The following is a 10,425-nucleotide window of genomic DNA, read 5'->3' as shown; positions in this document are numbered from 1 at the left end:
TATAACAGAAATGACTCATTCACACTGACGAGAATGAGTTTCAGCTCCCAAGTTAATCATGTTAAACTTTACTCCATGCTGTGTTGTAAGAGCTAGTCATATTTGGTAATATATGACTTTTTTTAAAAAAAAGAAAAAATCTAAATCTGGGCAAAGGAACACAGAAAACCAAATTACTAGTTTAGCAGAAGTCCAGATGCAGTAACTAGGAAACTGTTGGGAAGGGATTTGTAGAAGAATGCTAGAGAAAACTGCATTAGGAAATAGGCCCTTGTTCATTTGAGCGGTGTGTTCTGCAGACTCTTGTAACCGTGTGCATGGGAATTCTTTGAAGAAGGCCCTGTCATTTCTATTTTGGCAGATGCTCTTGTTGTGGTTTCCACCACATAGCTGAGGGACCTTCCTGCTCAGAATATCTGAAATGTGACAGTGAAATGAGAAAGTCTTTAACTTACCATTAATAATCAGTGTGTAGGCTGAGGCTGTAACTCAGTGATCAAGCACTTGCCTAGGGTTCTATCTCCAGTACCATGAGGAAGAAAAGGAGGAAGGAAGGGAGGGAGGAAGGAAAAGAATCAGCACATTGCCTGGAGAAGAAAAGTCAATTCCACAACTCTGGCCCTAGGAACATTACTAGGGTCTCTCGGAGTCCAAGAGCCAAAACTGCCAGGACTCCCACACAGAGCTTCAGTAGGGGCGCCTATAAGCGAGGTGTGTAACACCTGGAAGAAAACAACGAGGCCATTTCTGCCTGAAAAATCAGGATGCGTGGTCAGATAAAGGACATTCCGGCTGGCAGTGGACAGCACCGGTGGTTCCTAGGCGCAATAGAAGATTGCTTGAAACTGGAATGAGCACAGAGGTGCAGGCTGCCGGCCCTATCCCAGTGTGGTTCGTGGACCAGGCACCTGTAAGCAGCCCACCGAGAAGATAATTTTGAGCAATTAAGGGAAGCACTCAGAACTTATGCAGCAATTGGGCATTCCTGCTGCATCAAAATGGGTGACTGCATTTTAGTGATTCACATACATCAAATTTTGCAAAAGCATCGAAAAGAAACTGAAAAAAGAATTGGTTTATTCCCACAACTGTTTGTGACACAATGTCCTGGGACACAGCTTCAGAGTGTGGTTGTCGGTCCTAAAGACACTTATTTCTTTTTCTGTTTTTTGAAACAGGGGCTCATTATGCTGCAGAAACTATCCTTGAATTCCTGGGCTCACATGGTTCTCCCGTTTCTGCCCTCCAAGTAGCTGGGACCACAGGTGCACACCACTGCACCTAACTTGAAGATGGTTACTGGTGACACTTCACAGCTGAACTGAAAGTAGACTTGTCATGTCTCCATAGTCATCCCTATTTTTTTTTATTCATAGCGTCTCACTTTTCATTGTGTTTTCTGGGTGAAAAATAAGGGGGTTTGGTTAGTGTACAAGATGATGCCAAAATCCAGGATATGCCTTCACCACAGGACTGCAGGTGAGATCACTGTGGACTGATGAAAAGGTGGGACAAGGACCAAGGAGGAAGGGAGTTCCCACCATGTGCAGGGTGGCAATAGTTTTCCTGCTGAGCTCAGATGTCCCTGTAGCAGTGTTGCTGCTCTGCCTGACAGGCATGCTGAGAGGACAGGGATTCGCCTTCTCTCGGATTTTGTAGGAGAGCCTGAAACTTCTTTGTTTCTCTGAGTCAAGTGCAAGCTCCCCTTGCCTGTGGTTACTTACAGTTGAAAACTGGAAGTGACACACTCTTGCTCTTTTGCAATCTCAACAGGGAGCTGGTTAGAGCCTGGGTGTCCTGTGGTACTCATTGGGAACAGGTTAATTTTTCTATTTGCCAGAAGGTTTTATTTTAGAGTTGAAGAGTGAGACCTGCTTTCATTGCTCTGAAACACACCAATCCTGCTGACTCTCACCTCAACAATGACAATCTAAAAACCTGGTGACCTTCAGTGTCACACTTGATTCATGATAAGCCCATCTGTGGCCAGCAGAGCCTGGCTTCAGAGGAGGTGTTGCTAGGAAATGAGCTGTGTGTCATGTCTGTGGCTTACAGTCGAACCGTCTAACTTGGGAAAGACCAAGAGAACATCCTGCTGACTGAGACAGGGCATGATGGAGGGGTCCTGGTCGTCGCCAGGCTCAGAACAGCTGCACAAGTATAGGAATCTTAACAGCTCCCAGAGGTTCAAGCAGCAGTCAGAGCCCAGCTGGAAGGCTCCAGGCACCACACTCACCCGGTACCTTGGGCAAAGCCTTGCTGCATGGTCCTGCCTTTGGTTTCCCCTTCCTATCATTCCTGGGTTTCTTACTCCCAGGGTGGGGAGGCTGGGCTGCCCAGGGTGTGGAGAGGCAGAGGAATGCAGAAGGCCAGCCTCTGTTTACCTGTGTGGATGAGAACCACATGTGAAGAGAGCCCCAGCTGACACATGGGTCTCCCATTCCCTCTTCTCCCCAGCAGGCTGGCTAGACTCACTGGTCAGTGCTTGGGCACACCATGGGGGTACTTCAGGGGCAGGCCAGTCCATAGGGGACCTCTCTGTGACAAAGGAGGACATCTAGTTTGTGACAGAGGAGGGGTACTGGGCTCAGCTTAAGGCTTGCAGTTTTCTAAGAGCAGTTTGGGGCTGTGCCAGAGTTGCCCTGAAATCAATATTACTTATATAAGTGACTCAGATTTATCAATTATGCTCAAGTAATTAGCCACTGAGCATGGGACAAGTGGTCCCTCGGCAGCTTCCTGATGTGGTGTGCACACTGCTCCTCAGGAGAGAGAGGCCCCCTCAGCACTCTCCAATCACTGAGGTGGTGCCAGCCATAAAGGGAGCAGCTTATGGTCCACAGAAGCAAGGAGTCAGCACAGGCGAAGAGGTGAAAGCTTAGATGTGGATCCCAACAATTCAAGATGGGATCCATCAAACCTCAAAACAGAGGACCTTGAAACCTTGAAGCCAGGAGGAAATAAATTCTGTCACGCTTCCTGTTCAGCCTCCCACAGGCAGATGGGGCCTCCTTCTGTAGAGAGGCCTGTGTCTTGTCCCTGGTCCAGCCAACCACTGTTGGCCATGAGAGGCCATGGCAGGGGGGGATTCAACATTGGGACTGCCTCAGGCCACATGGGAAACAATTGGGTGGCCTGGAGGGTGCCACAGACACTATGTGCTTCTCCTTTGCCTGTGGACCCTTCTCCTGCTCTCCTGCCCAGGGAAGGCCATGTCCTTCTAGGTGCCTCCCACCTGCACTGGGAGGTGTCTTTACTGGCTACAAAGACATCTGTGTCCCCATCCCTGGAACCTGGAGGAAAAAGGGGGCTTTAGAGATATGGTTGAGTTAAGGATTATCGGGAGGCTGGCAATGTGGTCCCAAGGGTCCTATAAAAGGGAGAATGACTGAAGAAAAGAAGAGGAGGTGATCTGGCATTGGAAGCAGAAGGTTAAAAAGGGAGGAAGAGACCAGGGGCCAAGGAATGCAGACAGCTACCAAAAGCTAAAGAAAAGCAAAGAAATGCATTCACCCCTCACACCTTCAAGAAGGAACCAGCCCAGCCACACCTTGATTTTAGCCTGGACCAATTGATTTTGGACTTTAAGCATCCCTATAGTTAGAGAATAAATCTGTTTTTGATTTTTTTTATTTTATTGTTGTTTATTGACACGTAGATAATTGTACATATTTATGGGGTACAGTGTGACCATTCTATACATGTGTACCATGTGTAGAGATCAAATAAGGCCAATTAATGTTTCCATCTCCTCCAACATGAATCCTTCCAGGGCTGGAGTGTGGCTCAGAGCTCATTGTTAGCATGAACAAAGTCCTGGCTTCAATCCCAGCACACACAAAATAGAAACATTACTATCTGTGGGTTGGAAAATAGAGGGTAGATTGTTATACACTATACTTACCCACTGTCCTACAGAACCCCAAAAGCACAGGCAATGAAAGTAAAAATAGGCAGATAGGGCTGCATCAAGCCAAGAAGCATCTGCACAGCAAAGGAAACATTTGATAGGATGAAGAGACAGCCAGCAGAATGGGAGAAAATAGTTGCCAGGAACTCTTCCGCAGGGGATTATTATCCAGGATATGCAAGGAGCTCAGAATCTGTGCTGTTTGTGCCACTGAGGTGCTGGTAATCTATCCAGCAGACGCAGCCATCACCACCATGGGGTGATGCACTGAGTCTCCACCAGGACTCCTCACCCAGTGTTGGGTGCCTGTCTGAACCCCTGCCGGCATGGGCCTGGGCCCAGCTAGGTGAGAACTATGTGTCCTTACCGTGCACAGTGGTGTGGCAGCCACCTCAGGCAAGTGCATGGTCCCTGAAGATCAGATCATTGTCAGTGGAAGGACCCTGAGCACTTGAGGACATCCTTCTCCTCTCCCGCTATGCTGCCCTGCCAGAATTTCCTTGTGTTAATACAAACACACCAGTGGTGACTGAGGCTGAGCTCTGCACCCGGCTGGCTTAGTGACATCTCCCACCTTCCTTGGTGACTGTGTGGCTCAGAGGGAAGAGTCTCAGCTAAGGACAAGCCATGAGTCAACTTCAAATAAGAACTGGGAAAATAAGAGCCAGAACCAGTGGCTCATGCCTGTAATCCTAGCCACTTGAGAGGTTGAGATCTGGAGGATTGTGGTTTAAGACCAGCTCAGGCAAATAGTTCTGAAGACCGCCCCCCCATCTCCAAAAATAATCAGAGAAAAATGGACTGGAGGTGTGCTCTGAGTTCAAACTCCAGTCCCACAAAAAAAAAAAAAAGAAGAGCCAAGGCCTCACCAGCTTATGTAAGAGATAGACAGGAGATACCGAGACAGTCTGGAGTCCAGCTGGCCCTGCCCTGTGCTCAGCTTGGTTTGCTGCTTGGTCCCTGCCTGGACTCAGAAAGGGTGGAGTGGACATGAGGCTGTCCAGCACCCCCAGTGCATCCTTGGAGGAAGCAGGCAGGTGGATGGTGGGTTTGATTTTTTTCCCCTGGCTCCCTGTGCACCTTGGTTAGGGTAGGCAACTCCAGCTTCATTTCCTGTCTATATGAAGAAGAGCTCAAGTACCTTGGGTGCTGTTCACTGGTCCTACTCTGTGGTCCTGGGAGCATGTGAATGGAGGCTGTGACCCCTAGTCTCATCTGCTCATTGACCCTGTGTGGCCTCTGCACTGTTCCAGGTAGGAACACCAGGAGCACAGATCCAGGCCATGGTGGGCTCCAGCCTGAGCAGCAACTCCAGCTGTCAGCCTCATCTCAGTCATCCACTGACAGATATAAAGTGGGAGGGGCTATATATTCCACACGACAAGGATTTCTTTTTTCAGTATTTGTTTACTGATATAATCCAAAAGCCTCCCGAAGCCTAAAAACACCACGAACCTGGCACAGATAGGTGTTGAGCAAACAGGTTTTGAAGAAGACTGTGTGCTTAGTTATTTGGTTTGGAGGATGAGCCTTCAGAATGCTACAGTTTGAAGGGCTGGGCTGCAGTTCAATGGAAGAGCACTAGTCTAGCATTCCTGAGACCCTGCATTTAACCCAAGCACCACAAAAAAAGATTACAATCTGGAACACTATTAGGGTTCCAAGTTTAGAACTCTTCAAATTACCTAAATGAGCTAGTTTGGTAAGTTATTGGTTTCAGTGCACTGTGGATTGTCTGTACATGTTTTTGATTTGACCAAAACTGGTTTGGCTATCAAACACAATGGAAAGGTCAAAAAATATATTCACATTGTTCACAATGGTGCGTATCCATTGCACAAGATAAGTTAGAAGGCTTTACATAAGTAGTAATTATGAAAATGCAAATTAAAACACCAGAGAACTTCTCGATGATAGGAAGGGTAGACCTGAGTATCTGAATGTACTCCTGGCCAGGATCAGCAGAGGGGCTCTCTCAGCAGGAATGAAAGTTCGCATGAATTCTGGAGAGCAATTGACAGCATCTGAAGTAAGGAAAACTTTTCCTTCCTGACACAGTACAGGCCTACAGCAGGACAGTGTGTCAGTGGAACTTCAGAACAACCTAAGTGTCCACCGAGGCAGGAAGAGCTAGTAACAATGGTAACCCACAGGCAGGTGCACGGCTACTAAGCAGGAACAATGTTGGTTACAGGCTGCGAGGTGACAAGAAGCAAGCGGCAGACCTTGATGCAGAGTAAGACGGTGTTGTCTGGGGGGAAGGGGGAAGGAATGTGTGTGTGATCACAGGTGTGTGTGTGCACATACGTGCTGGTCCACATGTGCATGGGTTTATCAGTAGGTGTTGCACAGTGTGTGTTCACATGTATGTGTGCGGGTGTAGGCACAGTAATGGTGTTGAGATCACTGATGCCCAGTTTACATAATGAATTTAACCCTCAGAGCAATCCTAAAGAGGGTTACCATGGTTCATCCACTTCATAGATCAGGAAACTGAGGCAGGGAATAGTCAAGTAAACCATCTAAGTTGAGTTCTGAAGCCAGGCAACTGTGCCCAAAACCACAACCAGAGCTATTCTGTTTAGCCATGCTCAGAATAGGAAAGGCCACTCCTGCAATCCCAGCACTCAGGAGGCTGAGGCAGGGGTATTATTTGTTTGAAGACAGTGTGGGCTGCATAGTTAGATAGTGAGACCTTGTCTCAAGGGAAAAGAAAATGAAAGGTGGCAAGGTGTACTGTTAAACATTTTAAGTGAAGGGACTCTGGGTGCTTTTTACTTCCTTTTTTATGTCTTTTTTGAAAATATTTTTATCTTGAAGATCTTACTTTAAAAATCAAAGGAAGCTACATCTTTTCCTTAAGGATAAGACAGTACTATGGACTTTCTCCTCCCCGTGAGATGACACCAGGGAGCTGACAGAGAGTGGCCCTTCTGGGTGGGTGACAGCAGTTACATGACTGGCTCATTTCTCAGGAGCTACAGTGTCCCTGAAATCCTGATGAAATCCTGATGAGAGCTGTCAAACACAGCTTTTAAAAATAAAGGGGTCCACCCAGCCCACTCCCTGACATTGCAACCCATCATTGATTAGGGGAAAGAAAGAAAGATCTGTCTGGTTTCATGACGTCAGCTTTCCAGCTCTAAGAATTCCATTCAGCTTCACGCCCCGCCCCTGCTCTCCCCAGCCCCCTCTTGGCTTTTTTTTTCTATTTTCACTTCTGCTACCAAAATGAGAATACAAATATGTCCTGCGTAATTTCTCCACTACACTGCGGATGCCAGAGTGCCGCTCTGCGTACAGTAGACTCCGATTCAAGCCCAAGTCTGCAGACAGCTGTTTTAACTCTAGTGCTCTTGAGCCAGCCAATGGTGTCTGAGGTTAAACCACAACATCTTCCAGTTCAGCCTTGTTGCTCCAAGCTGCATGTTTATTTAATTAATTACAGAAATCTAAAATGCTCATCTCAGATGCTAAGTAAACATGAATTTTGTTTTTGGTGGTACCGGGGTTTGAACTCAGGGTCCTGCACTTGCTCGGCAGGTGCACCACCACTTGAACCATGCCACCAGCCCTTTTTGCTTTAGCTATTTTTCAGATAGAGTCTCATGTTTTTGCCCAGGCTGACCCCTGACCACAGTCCTCCCTTTTGTCTCCTGAGTAGCTGGGATGACAGGCACAGGCCAGCAACATGCACTTCTCTGTTTTATTTTTAATATCTTTTTTTAAGATGGGGTCTTATTATGTCTCTCAGACTGATTTTTGGCTGCTGAACTCAAGTGATCCTCGTGTCTGAGCCTGGGGTGACAGGTGCACTATGGCATGGACTACATGCATTTTGTGTTCCTAGGGAGCCTGGCTTCTTTGCTGATGGAAAAGTCTCAGACTCAGCTCCCAACACCTTTGCATTCTGGGACCTGGCATGTTTCCCAGTTGACTGAAATTGAAACACCCTTTCATTCACAAAATCAATGACTCTTACCATGTCATGGCCAAAGGCTCAACTGTGACAGTAACTAAAAAGTACCTATGGATAGGTCCTACCTCCAGAGACTCTGGCGTAAGTGGCTGCCAGTTAGAGGGCCTTTAGCAAGGGAGTCTTGGCAGCCTTCTCAGGGGACCAAAATTGAGTCTAGGTCCCACACAGGGATCTCCGGAACAAACCTCTTATCCCTCAGCCACTGTCCTCTGACAGACTCTTTCCTCCATCGCCAGGACTATTCTTCCTGTCCCTCCTCGGTCAGCAGATCCACCTCTTCTAGAGAGACACTGGCTGGGTAAGTGACCCTGGGGATATCTCCACCAGAGACCCTCAGGAAGGAGCAGTCCTTATTCAGGAAGTGCCCTGAAAATTAGAGAGTCCCAGGGAACTCCCCAGGGCAGGGAACAGGAGGGAGTACAGAAAATAAGATTAAGTACTCTGCTGAGAAATGAGTACTCAGCAAAGGGATGGGTAGCAAAGGGAAAGGAGGCTCCTGTGGTCTGGAGTGGGTGTGAGATTTGTTTCCCTGAGAGGAAGCCCTGCTGCCCAAGAACCTTGAAGTGCCAGGACACCTGAAGGCCCCACGTGAATGTAGCATGGGTCTGTGACACCGCCACCACTCTCGTCCATGGGGCAGTCCCTGTGCTCCTTAGGGCCACTAAAATGTCTGCAGTCCAGGCAGTCTTGGGAGCATGATGTCATGGAGTCTGAACTTGACAAAGTTCAGATACAAAGCTAGACACAAAGGTGTATCTAGGAATACACCTACCTGGGTTAGGAGGTGAGACGGACCTGGTTGGGACAGGATGACAAGTCCATACAGACAGCCCTGATCAGGGGACTCGGGTATTGAACCATTTTGGAGATTTGCAGAATGTAGGGCCAGTATCTACCGTTCTTCTAGGGGAGGTGTGGGAGACATGCCCATCTCTTGCTCCCTGCATGGCCCTGTCTTGTCCTTGGCCAGAGCACCATGTGAAGTTCTGTGCTATCAGTCCCTGCTCCCAAGGACAAGGTGAACACATAGTGAATGCACCGCAAGTGTCGGCTAATGGCTAAACGGGGGTCATAACAATAAACACAGCTTCAGCACAGAGGATATTTACTAGGCGTGCTCTGTGCTTGCTTCAGACATACCGTTTAACCGCATGAAGCCTGGCATCCACGTCTCTCCCCTTTGACTAGAATGTCATAAACACAAATTTCTGGGCCTTCTGAGCCCAGACTTTCAAAGGCTTGGGCGTCTATGTTCTCTTCCATACTGCAAGAAATCCAGGCCACATGGAGGAGAGGAAGCCACCTTGGACATTCCCAACAGGGCAAGCTCTGGCTGAAGGAAGCCACAGAGCAAGCCCAGCTGGCACCAAGTACAGCAGAGCCACCCAGCTGAGCCCTGTCCAAACTCTGACCCACAGAATTGTGACAAAGAAAGCACTGTGTTTTTTTAAGCATTGAATTTGGGGATGGTTTGTTACCTAGCAACAATGGAAACCACACAAGTTTCCTCTGCGCTTCCAGGGACTCTCCTGATCCAGGCGCCCAGGGAAACAAGCCCATATATCCCCCAGGGAGCCTAATGGTGACAGTGTCCTCATGCCACCTGTATTAGTCTGTTTTCATTTCCACAGCAAAATACCTGGGGCTGGCTGGGTAACTTATAAAGAAAAGAAATTGATTTAGCTCACAGTTCTGGAGGCTGAAAGTCTAAAGAGCACGGCACCAGCTCTGGTGAGGTTCACCCTGATGGAGCTGTTTACACAGCTCTAGACAGAACAAACTCGGGCTCTTTAGTCCTGAGTTTGAGCAGCAGCACAAATGACTTAGTCACCTCCCACTAGCCCCACCTCTTAGAGGCCTCCCCACTTCTTACCACCAGCAGGCTTCTAGCACGTGAACCCTTGGGGGCACTCAAAGCATCCCCACACCACAGCAGTGTGTGAGTTGCCTTTTCTCCCCTCACCTCTCTCCACTGCCAGACTTTCTCTTGAGAACAGCATTCTAGAGGCAGGTGACAGACGCCAGAGCCAGCACAGAGGCGAGCTGAGACATAGAGCTCCTTGGGCCAGAGGAAGTGGCCCCGAGCAAGTCTGCCTTGCCTGTGCCAAGTCTATAATTCCTGCCAGGGTTCAGAGGCCATTGAAGTGTCATTGGTCTCCTCCATTCCATTTTCAAAGCATTATGTCCTCTAAAGATGATACATGTGGGGTCTAGACTTGTTGATGACATCCTTTTAAATTATTTTGATACTTTAAAACCTTTGATTCTATACTTTGGCCTGAAAGAAAGGACTGTCAGTTTTGCTATGTTGGGTCAGAAACACAGGCATTAGGTCGCCACAGTTGTACTTATGGTAACTGCTGGAAGCATACCTTAACTTCTTCACAAACCTGGGGCCCTTTTTTTGGCAGTAGTTACAGAACTACAATTTTTAAATTGCGTGCACAAGTGTAGAGCTGGGGGCAGGCATGCAGGGCCGAGCCCCAACTCAGCCCTTGGATAATTCTCAAAGTGGTGACCATTCACCTCCGTCCTC

General features: G+C 48.0%; 1 long non-coding RNA gene across 1 annotated transcript; it reads right to left on the bottom strand.

The window, feature by feature from the left end:
* Window positions 1-3,682: 3,682 nt before the first annotated feature.
* Window positions 3,683-9,913, bottom strand: LOC141415693 (uncharacterized). Its single transcript, XR_012440657.1, has 3 exons — window positions 9,853-9,913; window positions 4,278-4,396; window positions 3,683-3,858 (listed from the first exon to the last, which is right to left on the bottom strand). It is a non-coding gene; the product is annotated as an uncharacterized lncRNA (long non-coding RNA).
* Window positions 9,914-10,425: the final 512 nt, after the last annotated feature.

The sequence above is a fragment of the Castor canadensis genome, chromosome 13 (assembly GCF_047511655.1).
Source record: "Castor canadensis chromosome 13, mCasCan1.hap1v2, whole genome shotgun sequence".
Taxonomy (NCBI): Eukaryota; Metazoa; Chordata; class Mammalia; order Rodentia; family Castoridae; genus Castor; species Castor canadensis.
Note: the sequence above shows the minus strand (reverse complement) of the source record. Positions and strands in the feature narration are given on the sequence as shown.